Source organism: Hetaerina americana, unplaced genomic scaffold (assembly GCF_022747635.1).
Source record: "Hetaerina americana unplaced genomic scaffold, ioHetAmer1.1.p SCAF_52, whole genome shotgun sequence".
Classification (NCBI taxonomy): domain Eukaryota; kingdom Metazoa; phylum Arthropoda; class Insecta; order Odonata; family Calopterygidae; genus Hetaerina; species Hetaerina americana.
Window position 1 is genome coordinate 2,943,702 of NW_027287117.1, and position 18,799 is coordinate 2,962,500.

Here is an 18,799-nt window from a genome sequence, read left to right on the forward strand (position 1 = left end):
GATCACTCCACCTGCAAACGGTTTCTACTGGATCTTAAATTTGCGTGCTCAGAAAACGGTATCGTTTGGCGGAGTTTCTTATGGCCATTTGATTTCTTCATTTGGCAACTTCAGGTTCGGAACTTAATTGTAATCGAAAACAGCTAAGTATTTATTTCGACGCGCAATGTGCTTTCCTTTAAGGTCCGGCGGTGTGTAGATCTCCTTAGTGATCATTTAAAAAACCAATCCTGGAAGCAGTACTTTAGATATTTAAATACCCTGCAAACCACCGTTAGGGTGTGTGGCAGGGGTTGAATAGACACCAGACTAATTTTGACCCGAATATGATCCTACCGCGGTCGTGCCATATTATTCTGAACCCTTTTCGTTCGTGGAAACAATTACGTGTTCAATCTATTTGCTCTACACTTAAGATCTCTAATTTTACTAGCATGATATCTCCTGCCGTAGTAGAGTGGGGGTAATAATACATGTTCAGCATCACTGCTAAAGAGACCTCATAATTTATGCAAGAGCTGGTCTGTAATCTGTAAGAATGCTCGTATTGTGGAGAGGCGGTACATATTTTTTGGAATTGTGTCTTAAAAAGGGAGAATGTTTTATAAACAAGAACTCATCACACTTTCAAGGGAAATTCATCGAAAGCGACACATTTATCACCCCAAAACTTCCAGTTGGTTTAGTGAAATACTTGACACTTATTCGTTTTATTTTCAAATACAACTGATTTTTAATGTTGCACTGCATCCTCGGAAGTAGCCACGTAAAGAGGCAGTTTTCAAGTTTCCCCAGGTTTTCTTAGAGGGAGGTTCGTTAAGACGGCTCCACTCCACACCATCGCCGTCTGCCGCCTCCTCCACCTCCTCCTCCCCAACCCCTCCCCTCTCCACCGCATCCCCTCCACCGGCGGTCCTCCCCTCCGCAGCCGGACCCGCGAACTGCCCCCGCTCGACCCCTTTTACACCTCCCCCACCCCCTCACTTTCCCTCTCCCTCCCCTCCCCACACCTCCAGATATTGCCAGCCAAGGAGAGGAGCGAGGAGGAGACGCCCTCTGTCTCTCGCCTCCAAAACTAATCCCATACACTCGCCAACTCTTATCCCTCTCTCTCTCTCTTTATCCTTCTCTCCTTCGCACTCACACACACACACGCACACTCTCTTTCTCTCCCTCTCCCGTGCTCTTAGTTCACAACACACACACACGCGCAACACACACTAACATTCGGCCAAAGCTCCAACATAGACGCACTTCCCTCCCTAAGTAACGACCCGTCCCACAAAAACCTCTTCTAGAGACAATTACAAGAGCATCAAAGCATTTCTTTTTTTTTAATTCTGTAACCAAGTTATTCCTAAAACACTGCAACTGCTAAGACTATTTATCAAACTTAAGTGAAAGGATTTGTTTCAAAGGGAAGCCAAGAATTACTCCGTTTACGGTTTCCAGAGAAGCTCGTTATCGGAGGAGTGTCGAGGAAAAAGGGCGAAAGGGAGGAAGGCATCTCCGCCCAGCAGAGTCCGGCTAGCGGAGAGGACACGCTCGGTCCCGGCGATTGGATGACAATCTCGCGGTGAGTCTGATCGGATTACCTTCTATTTATGCCCGTCTCCCAGGAGATTCGAATGTTGTTCAGTTCGAGTCTGGAGCACAGCTATGCTGAAAACGATCGCCTTTTTTTTCTTGTTCGATGGTAATTTCTCCTTTGTTTCGTGATTTAGCCATCCCAGCAAAATATCAGTAATGATTCATGTTCGATTTGTATTGGATGTACAAGGAACGCCGAAGGACGCGAGGAAGAGTCGAAAAGTTAAAAAATTGCTATGATATGTTTATAGTCACAATATAGCGTGGATTCGGAAGTGTTCATTCTGAAACCATCCTCTCACATCTCCATTTTGGTCTTGGATAAGATTTTTCATGCTGCCAAATGTGTTGGCCGTTCATTCTGACCTTTTCTGACCAAAGACAGGTAATAAGAGATTCGTAATATTTTCTTCGTATGCACGAATTTGATAGAACTTCATTTAATAACACCGTTTTCGAACTTTCACGCAAAATTGCCCGCATTGAAACTACCAAATTTCCTCCTTAAAAAGTGCAGTGCAATAACGTATCCAAGAAGGTGTACATAGTTTCAATTCACACATATGATCACCAGTAGAACAGAATAGGTAGTATGAATTTGGCAGATAATTTTAAACGGGTTTTGAATAACTGGCTATCTTCGAACTCTGGCAATACATATATTATGCGTGAGAGATCATGAAACCCTTGGGTCACTTATGTGGTCATTAAAGCTTAAACTCCCCCTACTGGATTTCACATTTACCGCGCACTTTATCTTTCGCTTGTTTTGTTTCTTGAAAAATCTATTTATATTTTCTGGAGGTTCGTTGCACGGAGCACTTGGAAGCAGAATTCCCCAACAATTCGCTGCTTCCAAGATGGAGTGAAAAATTTGCCTTGTTTACTTGGCCCAGTGTTCCACTGCAACCATAGTGAACTTTATAAAAAAAACATTACAAAGGAACTGAGAGGTGATCGACTAAAATGTTCTCTTTTCCCTGCCGGTCAAAATCAAGATTTTTAGCGGGATATCAAGTTTCGCGCTGCCTAGGGGCTCAGCTTCCTACTTCAACCTTGACTTAATGGCTGGGGTAAATTCGCCCCGAGATATAGCCAAGAATCTCTTGAGCCTACACCCGGTGCGATTTGTAATTAAGTGAAATAAGAACTTCCGGGGCTCAGCATCAAAGTGGTAATAATTACCCAGTTCCAGATTTTATTATAAACTATGGACAATTTTAAACGATTGAGTCAAAACAGATTAATTACTTAGATGAGAAAATACCGACTTGGATGAGAAAGAACGTAAAAGTTACGTAGATATTGAACAGTATTCGTTAAAAAGTCTTTCGTCCAAATCCCATAAATGAATAAACTGCGATGTCAAGTTTAAAATGAAACGAAAAGAAGGCTGGATTTAGTTACATTTCGAAAATAAGTGCTGTGTTTCCATTAAAAATAGACATTATTGAAACATTTTGAAGAATGAATAATGGAATTTATCCTTCAGAGCCCACCGAAAGTGTTTAATTACAGAAGATATGCACAATAACAAAAGTTGAATGTGTTTTAATTGAATTGACCCAAACCTTTGGCTAAGATCTTATATGACAGATAAAAAAAAACTCATGCTCCGAAGAAATGAAACAGTTCAATTAAATTTCATGACCATAATAATATTTTAATATGAATGCCATGATATAAAATTAATGTTATTTAGAAGGATAGACGCAGACTGGAGGCTTTTGAAATGTGGGTTTGGAGAAGAATGGAGAAGGTGAAATGGAAAGAGAAGAAAACAAATGAGGAAGTACTTGGTATGGTGGGCGAAGAGAGGGGTTTGTTGGGATCAATTCTATGGAGGCAGGAAAAGTGGCTGAAGAGGGTATTGACCGGCAGCGGGATGTTGAAGACTGTAATTGAGGGGAGAATGTTAGGCAAACGAGGAAAGGGAAGGAACAGGATAGGGATGTTGGGCGGGATGAAGGGAGGAAGAAAGTACTCAGAGATGAAGAGGGACCTGATATAGAGTAGAATGATGGAATTTTTGTTTTGTTAGGAGTAATAATATGTTTTTTTGTAGTTGTGTCCATCCAAAAAACTACCTTAACCGGTAGATTACCTTAAAAAAAATACTTAAAATAATTAATTAAAAGAACACTGTAACTTATCATACAATTTTTGGTCAGATCACTGGATGCTCATACACAATAGAATAAACCAACAAATAGAATATTTGTCTCGCTTCATTTTAACTGAATAAATCTAGGGGAACTTGCGTGTACTATTTGTAATAATAGTGGACATCTAGACGTCATTGAAATGCTTTGTATTTATGATGTACTGCGCATTATAAAAAGGAAGTAAGGGCAAGAAGTGAATTTTTAAAGATATAACCCGGCAACATCATGGGAATAATTATCCTATGTTCCGGTATCGACATGGGGAGGAAACAAAACTGGCAATTTCCGCAATTCGTGGAACTGAGCTCAGCACTCTGACGCGATATACATTAGTATATCCAGAGAAAAGACCACAGGTGAGTAGGAAGTGAAGATCAGATTCCAAAACATGCGTTGTCCATTAAAATCTCACAATTAAACTTAGTACACCTTCAAGAAGCTTAATTGCTGCAACTTAAAATGGAATACCGTGCATACAAAAAAAATTCAGTTTTCACAGAAAGTAAAGTATGAGAACAAATTTAACTACGCCAAATAACCATTCACCATCGGTGGACGAGAATCCTGAGGAGTGGTTGGAGAAAACAAAATTATTCACTTTTTTTACGTTTTTCAATTTGTTCCCACCCTCATATACTTCAGATTTCACATATTTTAATTAATTTTTCCAATTAAGCTCGCAATTTCTAATGTTTAAATATATAGAACACTGATTGAGCTATAGGTTAAAAGTGTTATTAGCGAATATTGTATCGATTTCAACCAAATTCAGTCATTTTCGAACAGTATTTTTACACTTTATAAAACTTCCTGCTGGATTTAGCTCAGAGAGATCGGATAGTATTCACTCGAATGTCGTTTGAGTGTTCCCGTCGTAATCCGTATGGACGCCAGAGATGGTCGGTCGAGAGCATGAGGCTTCTGATTGGCGAGAATGAGAGCACATGGGTTTATGTTTAACTTCCACCATCATCACAGGTCATCCATTCTAATGCTGGCAGGACGCCACTCTCAACTCGATTCTTTTAACGCCCAACCTCTCCAATTTTTTCAAGTCCTTCGTTTCTTTTTCCATGCATATCTTACGCGGAGCATTCATTTGCAGCTCCTCCCTTTCAGTTTCCCCTCGATGGCTCCCTTCATCAGTCCATCGCGCCTCGACCTCTGTCCCCACCCCTCTCTCCTCTTCCTTTCAGTGCATTCACAGAACTTCTTCACTCCCTTCCTCTTTCTATTACGTATTCGTTAATGACTATATTCTTTCATTTGACCCCATTATTCTCCTGTAGTACCACATATACAATGCTTCCAACACAATCTTTTTATATATATTTATGAGGAAGGAATCTGGCGACTTTGTGAGATCAGTGTTGGTTCCTATTCCGAAAAAGGTAAAAGCTACATCATGTGAGGACTACAGGAAAATAATTTTGATATCCCACGCAGCTAAAGTTGTTCTCAGGGTCATAACAAAAGGATAGAGAGTAGGGCAAATGATTAATTAGGGGATGATCAGTTTGGTTTTAGGAAGGGGAGAGGTACGCGTGATGCCATTGCAGTAATGAGATTATTAATCGAGAGGAATATAGAATACAACCGGGAGGTATTTGCCTGCTGCGTAGATTTCGAAAAAGCGTTTGATAGAGTGAATTGGGAAAAATTAATAAGTATATTGCAGAAAATAGGAATAGATTGGAGGGAAAGGAGGCTAATCCTCAACCTGTACATGTCTCAGACTGCTCAGGTGCGGGTGGGGAACGGGGAGTCCGGATGGGCAGTGTTAGGAAGAGGTGTAAGGCAGGGTTGCCCATTGTCATCGTTGCTGTTCAACCTGTATGCAGAGGAAATGATCAAAGAGGCATGGGAAGGACTGGAGGTAGGAATGAAGGTGGGCGGGGAATTCGTAAAATCAGTTAGGTTTGCTGATGACCAAGCTTTAGTTTGTCAGTCAGCCAAAGGGCTGCAAGCATTGCTTAGTGAATTGGAAATTCAGTGCGACATGGAATCAGAAACAACATTAATAAAACAAAGGTTATGCGATTTTCTAGAAAGAAAAAGGCTAAGCTAACCTTTCAAATAGGAGGGCAAAAACTAGAGCAGGTAGAACAGTTTACGTATCTCGGTAGTGTTTTGGACCAACACGGTCAAAGTAGTAGGGACTTAAGGAGAAGAATTGCGCTAGGCAAAGAGGCTTTCACAAGGAGGAGGGAGTTGATGACAGGGACTTTGAGTAAGGATATTAAGAAAAGACTCGTAAAAACGTTGATATGGAATGTAGCTACGGCGCGGAAACGTGGTCATTGAATACACTGGAGGCTTTTTAAATGTGGGTGAGGAGAAGAATGGAGAAGGTGAAATGGACAGAGAAGAAAACAAATGAGGAAGTACTTGGTATAGTGGACGAGGAGAGGGGTTTGTTGGGAGAAATCCTATGTAGGCAGGAAAAGTGGATGAAGGGGGTATTGACCGGTAGTTGGATGTTGAAGACTGTAAGAGAGGGGAGGATGTTACGTAAACGAGGAAAGGGAAGGAACAGGAAAGAGATGTTGGACGGGATGAAGGGAGGAAGAAAGTACTCAGAGCTGAAGACGGATCTGATGTAGATGGCGGTGTTGTGTTTCGCTGGGGGTCACAAATTGTTGAATTAGTAATTTTGTCCATCCAAAAACCTACCTTGACCGGTAGATTACCTTATAATAATAATAGTTATAATTAAATAATATATATATAATATATATATATATATATATAATATATGGTAGGTGATGGTAGAGATCACTTCGTACTTCATACTAAGCCCTATACGGCATGTGAAATTCACACATCAGCGTAGGGGGGCCAGTTCCTTTCCCTGCGCCGGTCATGGTTTCCCAGGAAGACATGGTACCCGAAAAATCACTTTAGTGATTTTTCGGGTACCATGTCCACCATGTACCACCACAGCTTGGGTGGTACCATGTACCACCACAGCTTGGGTGGAGCTGCAGGTGCCCAGAGTGCCTTGCCCGGGAACCGAACCGGGGACCCTCCGGTCTGCAGTCCAACGCTCTACCCGCTGGACTACCGCGACCCGTATGTATATATGAATTGGCCCGGCAAGTGAAAAGATCCGGTATATATATATATATATATATATATATATATATATATATATATATATATATATATACACACACCCACACATACATATATATACACACATGTATATATGTATACATATATACCCAAAAAAACAGTTTCTATAGGCAAATGCGAATTCAAATCGCAATAGAGATTAAATCGGTTCCTCTTAATATGGTTACAATGTACGCATCACTTGGAGAAAAATGTAATTATTTCAATTATTTTTTATAAATCTCAACCAAAATTATTATTTTCATAAAATCAATGCATCATATATTACAGACACCTTTAAATACGAGTGTTTACGTATCATGTTCATTTCGTTATTTTTTGTACAAAACGGAAGGAAACCTGTTCTTCTGCATGACTGCTGTCTAGCAAAGCCTTAGAAGCGGCAATAAATTTGGCGCACCCTTTTCAAAATTTCCGATTCCAACCCACTCGAACGGCTCTAGTCGGTAGCCATTAAAACCAACTCTAATCTCTGTTCCAAATTTATTACCGAGTTATGCGGAGCAGACGCTGGGTCATTCATCGCTGGCTAGCGGAGGGCTAGAGCATTTCGAGTAACTAATTTGTCTCACGGATGTGCAAGGCCGTTTCCGGTTTATTCTCTCGCATAAATCTGCCACGCATGTGAAGGGAACATCAAATTCCAGCTTCTGTCACGGCTCTCCAACATAATCTCTTCCGCTAATTTGTCCTACAACGGGAAATGAATAAATGGTGCAAGGCTGACTTTAACTCTATGTGATTGTGTGGTGAAAGCTATATGTCAGTGCATTTACCACGAGTTTTATCACTTTGACCAAAGGAATAATCAGACTTTTCAAAGCAATAAGGTATTCATTAAACAATACAATCAAGTTTTCACTGAATAATATTAAAATCCCAACTTCAACTTTTCAGTCTGTGCAGGCAAATTTATTCATTGACCTTGAAAAAAAGAAATTTAACGGAAATTTGCATACTACTTAAACATTTACAGATAAACATTTACAGATACGCGTAACATTAGCTGAACTCAGCAATGACACTGGACCAAATATTTAACAATATAAAAAGTTTAAAATCGAACACATTTTTTTTACTCTACAATTACTTCTAACAATCCGCGTGATATTGGCTTATTTTAATTCTAAGAATATATTCTCGGCTCTGTAGATCTTTGAAACTTGGAAACGTTTTTAACCACACTTCATTAGTTCCACTGGTCATCCATGTGCTTATAAGTAATGCAATACGAACATGATTTGAGTGAAGTCAGCCATTGCACTATATGACAGGGATGAGGAACCTTTTGGCGATTGAGTGCCAACTTTCACGCACGTAATAAGAGTACAGATACTCTAGAATCGCGTACCAATCCATCGAGTGACCACCGTGGACTTGCCCGTAGCACCCCTCCAGCTCCACGTACCAAGATAATTGCTCTGCGTGCCACTTCGGGCGCGCGTGCAATTGGTTCGCCACCCCCGTTACCTCTATGCCATGCTGCCTCCCTCACATGCCCTGATGGATCCCTTTCCCTTTGACCTGGCACGGGTTTGAATGCGCTCCTTGGGGCCGCTTTCCTATTCCATGTCCCCATTGGGTCTCAAGTTCGCTCGTTACATCTGGTTCTTCATTTTCCCAATTTACTCCGTATATTCTCCACCTCTCGACAGAGAGCAACTTGATAAATCTTAAATCTTAAGTAGTAGGCAAGGGAATTCATGTAGTGTACGGAGATGCATGCTACAGATGAGAGACGGATTGGTGTTCAAGACGGCACTGAATGACGTGGAGTCATCTCCTTAGCCATCACTGAGTATATTTCTTATTTCCCAAAATCAGTGGATCTCAAATTCACCATTCAAAATTCTTCTGAAATCCTTAGCCATCACTGAGTATATTTCTTATTTCCCAAAATCAGTGGATCTCAAATTCACCATTCAAAATTCTTCTGAAATCCTTAGCCATCACTGAGTATATTTCTTATTTCCCAAAATCAGTGGATCTCAAATTCACCATTCAAAATTCTTCTGAAATCCTTAGCCATCACTGAGTATATTTCTTATTTCCCAAAATCAGTGGATCTCAAATTCACCATTCAAAATTCTTCTGAAATCCTTAACGCGTATTCATGTGGACGTGAAACTTAGAATTACCATAGGAAATCAAATTCAAGTGGGAATAGATCGAAGTGAAATGGGGAATTTTAGAAGTAGAATTCAACATTACACTATATAATAATAATGTATGATTGCATAAGTATTTGCTAAAATATATCGTTTCATACCTTAAATCTACTTATTATACGAGGTTTTTTTTTCTATGCATATGTCTTTGCTTTATAGTGACCGAGGCGTACGGTTCCAAATTAGTTGAAAAATAATTAGAAAGTATTTTAGGTTCCCAGGTAATTTAGCTATATTTTTTATTTTTCTTTTTGTATCTTAGACTATGAGGATAAAAATGATCGATATAAGTTCGTGAGGTCGTTTCAGCTTCGATTTTGTTCCCCAATGCTTCAACGTGTTGCATACTCGTCTATCGAAATCTAATGTTCAAAATAACTCCAGTTTTGCTTTTCTTTCAATCCCAAAACGCGGCGAGGGTCAAGCCAACATTATTTCAAGGTTCTCCGTGTTCATAGAAGCGTTTTTCTCGGCGTTGTTAGGGCTAAGACCGTCTTCAGGCAAACAACTAGTTCGGGAGAGGGAAGGAGGATCCGTTTGGTGATGAAACACCAAATGGAAGCAGTGCCCCGAGGAGGCAGTCGCCGCCGAACAAAAGACTCCTCTCGCCGCGATCACTGGCGAGGGCCGAAATATCCTGGCGGAGCACACGGAGAGGATATCTGTTTGAGTCTTTGGAACCGCAATATATCCAGCGTACGAGCTGCGCTATTTGTATTCGGATTGACAACCGCTTCCGAGCACACGCGGCAGAGCCAACGTTCGGGAGGGCCGATCCGCGTTGAGCCGCTGAAAACGATCCCGAGAACGGTCGCCACGAGACAATCAATCGGCCAAGTCCTCCGCCGTCAGCGGACAGCATCCGTAACTAACAGAGAGATTGTAAAACGAGCTGAAATTCCATGCATTTATATCTGCATTGGACACACTTATAGTCTTTTGATGATGTATTTTTGTTTAAAGAAAATTTTGCGTTCCTAATTTCGTACAATTGACGGTAACCTTAACAGGCAAAGCGTTGAAACAAGGGATACCTTTAGAACATACAAACTTCAACGCTACGCAGTTTAGGAAAACACTTATGTCAAGGTTTCTTGGATGCGAGTGCTTTCTTTGACTACGTTTTAAACGTGTTAGAATTTTTCCGGAAGATATTAAATGTTTCGGGTTTTTGTTTTTTCGGTTACCTTCTCCAATTGCTTTGACGTCTTCTCTGACTCACATAGTTTGACGCCTTCCACGGAATTGGCGACGCGCAGTCTGGGAGCGGGGTCGTCGGGGACTTCCATTGCGGACCCTGGCGGTGAATGTTCTTTTCGCGAACACTTTTTTAATAAAAGGCAAAAGGGTAAACTAGTTGCCCTAAACTATCCGCCCTTATTAACGTTGTTAATAGAATTACACAAAGGTGCTCCAAATCCTATGGCAATAAAAGTAGCTCTCAAAATTTAAAATATATCTTAAAATATTTCATAATAGGAAGTCCAAATTTAAAAGATATCAGGGGGAATTATAATTTAATAAAGATCAAGATATTCGTATTAATTTCCTCGAGATTTCACTTCCCATTTTACTTCGTTCATTTTTTACACGGAGGAACAACTATATTTGCTATTTATACAGCAATTATTATGTAAAAAAATTACGAATACCTCTTTGAAAACTAATATTTTAGCGATTTACATTTGAGAACCCATAACATGATTGTCTTTTGCTTTCAGAAATTATCTGGGTTCTTTTATGGACTAATATTTCAGCAATTTTATCCCATCATGTTTGCTTTACAAGAAACTCTGGCACCGGTTATACGAGCACATGCTTTTTAAAATACGTTTAATGTCAACTGAAATCATTCCCTTCGGCATTCCAAGGTAGTAAAATAAAAAAAATTTTACATCAGGAAGCAACTGACCTCAATGGTAATATTATAATACTATTCCATTCCAATTACTTTCGTGGACAGTATGACAATCACACAATAATATAGAATGCTTCGCTCTTGATAGTTCGAAATCGTTAAATTCACAGGCAAAAAAAGTTTTTCTGCTGCCAACAAATTTTTATTTTGGCTCTATAAAACATGATTGTGTATATAATAAGGTCTAAATATAATTACTGTACGAAATAATCACGGAAGCTATTACCACCCTATTAAAATGGTAATGCTTCTGCTGCCTTTGAAGGATGGATTAAAAAGAGAGGCAACCATGCTATCGGGTATCCGGTGAGATTTTTGGCAGGATTTGAGGGCGCACAGAGAGGCATTCCCGAGATTCAAACCCGGGCCCTCAGTTCAGTATTAAAGCCCCCTACCCCTGGGCTACCGCGACCCACTATGTTTATATGTATATATATAATTATATATATACATAGTGAGTACATATATTTACATACGTATATGCACATATAATATGAACGAGGAAGTGAGATAGCGCTGGTGGACAAAAGCAGAGAAAAACAAAAAAATGGAAATAACACATATTCCAAATTTCCAGTGGCGAAACCGCCTTTCTCAAAGGAGAGAAGGAACCTTCTCTCCTTTTCTTTCTTTTCCTTGCTTGAGTTTCATTTGTGTACGTTTCTCTTTGTTTTTGTTCCCAAGCGCTATCTACCTCTCTCTCTCTATGTTTATATATATACATATATATATATATATATATATATATATATATATATATATATATATATATATATAAAATATCTTCGAAATGGAACGCTCTTCGGCGACACACAAATATATAAATATATATAAATATATATATATATATATATATATATTTTTTTTTTTAAGGTAATCTACCGGTTAAGGTAGGTTTTTGGATGGACACAACTACCAAACAGGCATTTTATTATTCCTAACAAAACAAAAAAATCCATCATCCTACTCTATATCAGTTCCCTCTTCATCTCTGAGTACTTTCTTCCTCCCTTCATCCCGTCCAACATCCCTATCCTGTTCCTTCCCTTTCCTCTTTTGCCCAACATTCTACCCTCTATCACATTCTTCAACATCCCACTGCCGGTCAACACCCCCTTCATCCACTTTCCCTGCCTCCATAGGATTGCTCCCAACAAACCCCTCTCTTCGCCCACCATACCAAGTACTTCCTCATTTGTTTTCTTCTCTGTCCATTTCACCTTCTCCATTCTTCTCCACACCCACATTTCAAAAGCCTCCAATCTACGTCTATCCTCCTGCTTCAATGACCACGTTTCCGCGCCGTACATAGCTACGCTCCATATCAAAGTTTTTACGAGTCTTTTCTTAACATCCTTACTCAAAGTCCCTGTCATCAACTCCCTCCTCCTTGTGAAAGCCTCTTTGCCTAGCGCAATTCTTCTCCTTACGTCCCTACTACTTTGACCGTGTTGGTCCAAAACACTACCGAGATACGTAAACTGTTCTACCTGCTCTAGTTTTTGCCCTCCTATTTTAATGTTAAGCTTGGCCTTTTTCTTTCTAGAAAATCGCATAACCTTTGTTTTACTAATGTTGATTCTCATCCCATACCTGTCGCACTGAATTTCCAATTTACTCAGCAATGCTTGCAGCCCCTTGGCTGACTGACAAACTAAAGCTTGGTCATCAGCAAACCTAACTGATTTTACGAATTCCCCGCCCACTTTCATTCCTACCTCGAGTCCTTCCCATGCCTCTTTGATCATTTCCTCTGCATACAGGTTGAACAGCAATGGTGATAATGGGCAACCTTGCCTTACACCCCTTCCTAACACTGCCCATTCTGACTCCCCATTTCCCACCCGCACCTGAGCAGTCTGAGACATGTACAGGTTGCGGATTAGCCTCCTTTCCCTCCAATCTATTCCTATTTTCTGCAATATGCTCATTAGTTTTTCCCAATTCACTCTATCAAACGCTTTTTCGAAATCTACGAAACAGGCAAATACCTCCTGGTTGTGTTCTAAATTCCTCTCGATTAATAATCTCATTACTGCAATGGCATCACGCGTACCTCTCCCCTTCCTAAACCCAAACTGATCATCCCCTAAGTAATCATTTGCCCTACTCTCTATCCTTTTGTTTATGATCCTGTGAACAACTTTAGCTGCGTGGGATATCAAACTAATTGTCCTATAGTCCCCACATGACGTGACCTTTACCTTTTTCGGAATAGGAACTAAAACTGATCTCACAAAGTCTTCCGGCCAGATTCCCTCCTCATAAATACTACGGATCAGCCCATATAGCCTCTTCCTCCCACATTTTCCTAAGCATTTTAAAAGTTCCACGGGAATGTTATCTACCCCCACGGCCTTATTTAGTTTCATCTCCCTTAATGTCCTTTCTATCTCATTGTCTAGTATGCCTGGACCTAAGCTGTCTTCCTCTACGTCATTTTCTTTTTCAATGTCTAACTTTGTTGGTCTGAGTTCTTTACCATACAGTTCTTCTATATACTCCTCCCATCTCTCTTGGATCTTTCTTGCGTCAACTATTACCTTACCCGCCCTATCTCTAACTGTTAGCATAGCTCTTCCTTTCTTACTTCCCGATAACGATTTAACTTTGCTGTACAGCGCACCGATTTCACCCTTCCTCTGGAGACTCTCCATATCCTCGCACTGCGTCTTCCACCATGCTTCCTTTGCTTTATTTGTTGCCCGCCTCAATTTATTGTTCAATTCTTTGTACTTCATTTTGCCAAATTCTGTATGTATATTCTTCCATTTTCGCCGCTCATCCATCTTTGTAATCATCTCATCCGTGATCCATGGTTTCCTAGTCCTTTTAGCGTTAACGGTTCCAATAGTGTCTTTTGCGGCTTTAGACAACCCCTTCTTGATCATTTCCCATTTTTCTTCGATAGTACTTAGCTCTTTACCATCCTCCATGATTTTCTCCACCGCCTGTTTGTATTCCTTCCTTTTCAACCCATTTAATGCTTCTACATTCCATTTTCTAACTCGCCGCCCCTGCCTTATCTTTTTGAAACGTACGCTACATTTCATAACAACTAAATTGTGGTCTGAGTCCGCATCCGCTCCCGGGAAGCTGTGGGAATTTATCACACTATTCCTAAACCTGTGTCTAACCAGGATATAATCTAGCTGATATCTTCCTGAGTCACCTGGCATTTTCCATGTATACCTGCGTCTTTTGTGGTGTCTAAACCACGTGTTGGTGATGACTAACCCCTGTCTCCTGCAGAACTCAACTGCTTTCTCCCCGCGGTCATTCCTCGTGCCTAAACCGTAGTCCCCCACCTCATCACCATCTCTTCCTTCACCTACCGTCGCATTCCAATCCCCCATCACTATCAAATGTTTCCCTGCAGGAACACACGCGATCATGTTCTCTAACTGATCGTATATCCTATCGACCTCTTCTTCCTTATGGTTGCTCGGTGGCATGTATGCCTGAATAATAACTAAGTTCGTCGGTTCTGCTTTTATCTCCACTAGTAGTATTCTATCCGTTACCTGCTCTATGTTGACTACGCTTCTTCCTACCTCTTCATTTAATACTATGGCAACCCCTCGTTGGCTCTCGTCCCCGCCGCTGTATATTATTCTATGCTTATCACTCCAGTAATCCCCGCTATCTTTCCATCTCACCTCGCATAGACCTAAAATATCTATATTTCCCCTTTCCATCTCTCGCTTAACATTCTCCAATTTCCCTGTCCTCATCATTGTCCTAACATTCCACGTTCCTATTCTAACTAATTTTGTCTTCTTCTCCTGCGTCTTCTGTCCTGCTGCTGCTGGTTTTCCCTTGCAAGGGTTTCGTGGGATGACGACCGCGGAAGCCTTGCCTCCCCCGCTGCCGGGCACGACACACGGCCGATTGGGCCGAGCCCCGTGGTTGCCAGGACTCAAAATATCTCTATTGTCCATCATATTTTTCTAGGGAATGATAATTGAGGTGGTTTCCCGTTGCCTTCCTCAATAGTGTTTTTAACGTGACACCATCACTTCCTGGCCGCCCCACTGGGGTCAGACGCCATTGCAGCCGCCTCACTGAGGAACAGACGCTGCGTGGACTACCTTTCGTCTGGCTCCTAACCTTCGACCTATCTGGCATGGGTGACCCTACCAGGAGCAATAATTATTACTCCCGCCAGCACAGCTCTAGGGGTCATCGGAACGCACAAGCCCTTCCACCACGTCAAGGTTGTAGTCCGGGGAGGGGATATATATATATATATATATATATATATATATATATATATATATATATATATATGTGTATATATATATGTGTGTGTGTGTGTGTGTATATATATATATATAAACACAGATGTAGATTTTTAAACCATAGAGACACAAAAAAAGGACACTCAAAATATGTAAGAAAGGACCTCATATATTGTGAGTGCCCTTCCTTTGTGTCTCTATGGTTTAAAAATCTACATGTGTTTATATAGATATATATATATATATATATATATATATATATATATATATATATATATATATATATATATCACGGTAGTCCAGGGGGTAGAGAGTTAGACTGCTGACCGGAGGGGCTCGGGATCGATTTCCGGGCAAGGCACTGTGGGCACCTGCAGCTCTACCTTAGCTATGTGATTTTTCGGGTACCAGATCTTCCTGAGAAACCATAACTTGCACAAGGAAAGGAACTGGCCACCCTACCCTGATGTGTGAATTTCACACGCCACGTATATACTAGCTTTCCGATCATTCAAAATTCCCGCGCTTAACCGCCATCTTTAATTTCCCTCCCAGCATTCCCTGCACCTCACCTCCCCTCCCCCACCCAGACCCCTTACCCCTCTCCAGTCTTACTTGAAGAAGGCTTCGGAGAAGGCCGAAAGCTTAAACAATCTAACATGTGAGTGTCCTTTTAAGCGTTACTATTATATTTGTGTTCTATTGTGCCGTCCAAATATTATATATATATATATATATATATATATATATATATATATATATATATATATATATATATATATATATATATATATATATTTATACATACATATGTATGTGTGCGTGTATGTGCCTGTATATATACGAGGGGGATTCGAAAAGTAAGGTCTCCCATTTTTTTTCACCGCGTCGCCAAGCCAACAGACGACTGCCTCTCCGATATATATTCATCGCCATTTAGTGGAAGTGTACGGTGAGAATTGTATGGACATCAAAAACGTGCGGAAGTGGTGAAGGGAGTTTTTTGAGTTCCGAAATCAATAGTGGCTCCAATTGACAAGATGGTGCGTAATAACCGGAGAATTACCCTTCATGAGATAAAGGAAGGCCTTGATGAAGAGAGGGGCTACCTCTCCGTGCAGAATATTGTGTCGGAGGTCCTCGGTTACGACAAGGTGTCTCGAGTGTGTTTGCATCATGACAATGCACGTCCACATGTGTCACATCAAACGACCACCCTACTCAATGAATTAGGCTGGGATATCATCGACCACCCTCCTGACAGCCTGCACGTTGCCCCCAGCGGCTACTACTTGATTCCCGCTCCCATAAAATACCTTGGAGGACATGAATTCGAGTCAGACCAGGAAATGGAAAAAGCAGTCGTCAGTTAACTTCGTGACGCGGCGGGAGAAAGGTACGACGCCGGTATCAAAAAGCTGCTTACAAGGATGCAAAAAGTGATTGATCGTCAAGGCGACAGTGTAGAAAAAATAGCTAAATGCTCATCCTTTCCTACGATGTACACAAAGTTGAGAATAAATTTTATTTTTCATGAAAAAAAATAGGAGAACTTTCTTTTCAAATCGCCCACACACACACATACATATGTACAGGTATGTATGTATATATAGGTGTATATATATATATATATATATATATATATATATATATATATATATATATACATACATATGTATGTGTGTGCATATATATAAAGATGATTTCGTCGAAATAACAGGGAAGTGTTGAATACAAAACTTGGACAGCAACAAACAATATTCATCGGAAGACAAAGCTAAATTCCGTCGAAATTATCAAGAAAGAACGTGTGAGTGCTCTTTTTATGTGTTCTTATATTGTTTGTTGCTGTCCAAGTTATATATATATATATATATATATATATATATATATATATATATATATATATAGTACAATACACAGTAACACACAATATAGAAACACAAAAAAAGAAGAACACTCACACGTTATTTCTTGATATTTCGACGGAAACAATCCGTCTTCCTCTGAAGATATAGAATATATATACATATATTTATTTACTTATTTATTTTCTACCATTTACTATTTAAATCTCCAACATCTATGTAATTCATTGACAGTCAATGAGGAACAAACATATTCTAGGACCTCGAAACGACCGTTGAGCTTGACGCACCATAAAATTAAATTACAATTACCGACGCCGGGGATAAAAAAAACTAACTAAAGTGGTCTCTTAGAGAGAGTACCGCGGCTGACGTTTCTAATGTTCCATAGTTTAATAAATAAGGGGATGGAAATAGAGGGTAGCGCAAGACTGGCAAATCGCCAAGCATTTAACCTCATGGATTTAAATGGGACTGAACTCCATCGCGCCTTTTTGAAACATTTAATGAATTATATCGATTCGAATCAAATGTAATTAGTTGTCATACATCATTTTTTTGGCATAAATGTCCAAGACAAATAAGCGCGATTATTAAATATAACTCATTACCAAATCGCGTGAAATTGACCAGCAATTACCATGGACATCGAAATAAATTTAAATTTGCGGTTGTTTTTTAATTCATAATACCTCATAATATCATATTGTGTTCCTAAAGTTGCCTTTTCTCGCACTTCTCTACTCATATTCTAGGGAATAATCACTCTAATCATGGGAAACACACCCCCATGTTAGTATTCTACGGTGTGATAACTTCATTATTCGCACCGCAGCGGACAATTTCAAGCAAAAAAGGGAAGTAAGGTGAGAATTGGAGGGTGGTCCAGCAATTCCAACATGCTCCATGCCGCGAATTTGGCACGAGAGGGGTGACCGCCAGGTCGCCGTCGCCCGCCGGGCTCGCGTGTGAGCGGGGGGAGAGGAGGAAGCGGCTGGCGGGAGTCTCCCACACACACCTCTGCGCGCGCACCGTCTCTCCTCTCTCCCTCTCCCCGCCGCCCCCTGCCCCCGCTCCCCGAGAGTCCCCTTTGAGTCTCGGCCATCAGGAATAGACCGCAGCCTCGGCACCCGAACAACACCCGTTCCTTCCCGCAACCAACCCCCTCCACCCCTCACTCTCCGCCCGGATAACTTATGACCCATCGCTACCTTTATCTCACCAAGGCCTTGCCGTCATTAAATATCAATCGCTCTTTCCCCGTCTCTGCCCCGCACGCTTACGCCTGTTTGCTCCTTTCTGCGACTCCCCCCTCCCCTCCCGAACCCAAATCCTTGTCTCCATGCAATCCAGATGTCCCAACCCAGTTCCAGATTCTAGCGTAGAAAACCACGGACACGCCTGGTGTTTCGCAACTCAAAAAGCAACGACCAAATTTTTTCGGGCGCACGATACAAGAATACACGTTATTCCCAATAGAGAGTTTGCTTAATTAATTCATCCAGGGGTAATTTTGCGGAATCGTTCCATGCCAAATGTCAAAATATCAGAATGTAAAAAAATAAACTTTGTAAATCCAAATGAAAAATGAACTTTGACCCGTCCTTTGCCCCACTTCGGCGCAGCATCGTCAGACGGCCTCATGATGCCGCACCGCAGTCAAACCTGGATCGCATTAAAGTTTATTTTTCATTTGGATTTACAAAGTTTATTT

At 40.8% G+C, this 18,799-nt stretch overlaps 1 protein-coding gene across 1 annotated transcript in view; it reads left to right on the forward strand.

Moving 5' to 3' along the window:
* The first annotated feature begins 1,114 nt into the window (after positions 1–1,114).
* LOC139694679 (fap1 adhesin-like) overlaps positions 1,115–18,799 on the forward strand; it is a 223,224-nt gene continuing 205,539 nt past the window's right edge. The window contains exon 1 of the mRNA XM_071593177.1: positions 1,115–1,576. The gene's annotated coding sequence lies outside the window, so the exon portion shown is untranslated. The remainder of the gene's footprint in view (positions 1,577–18,799) is intronic.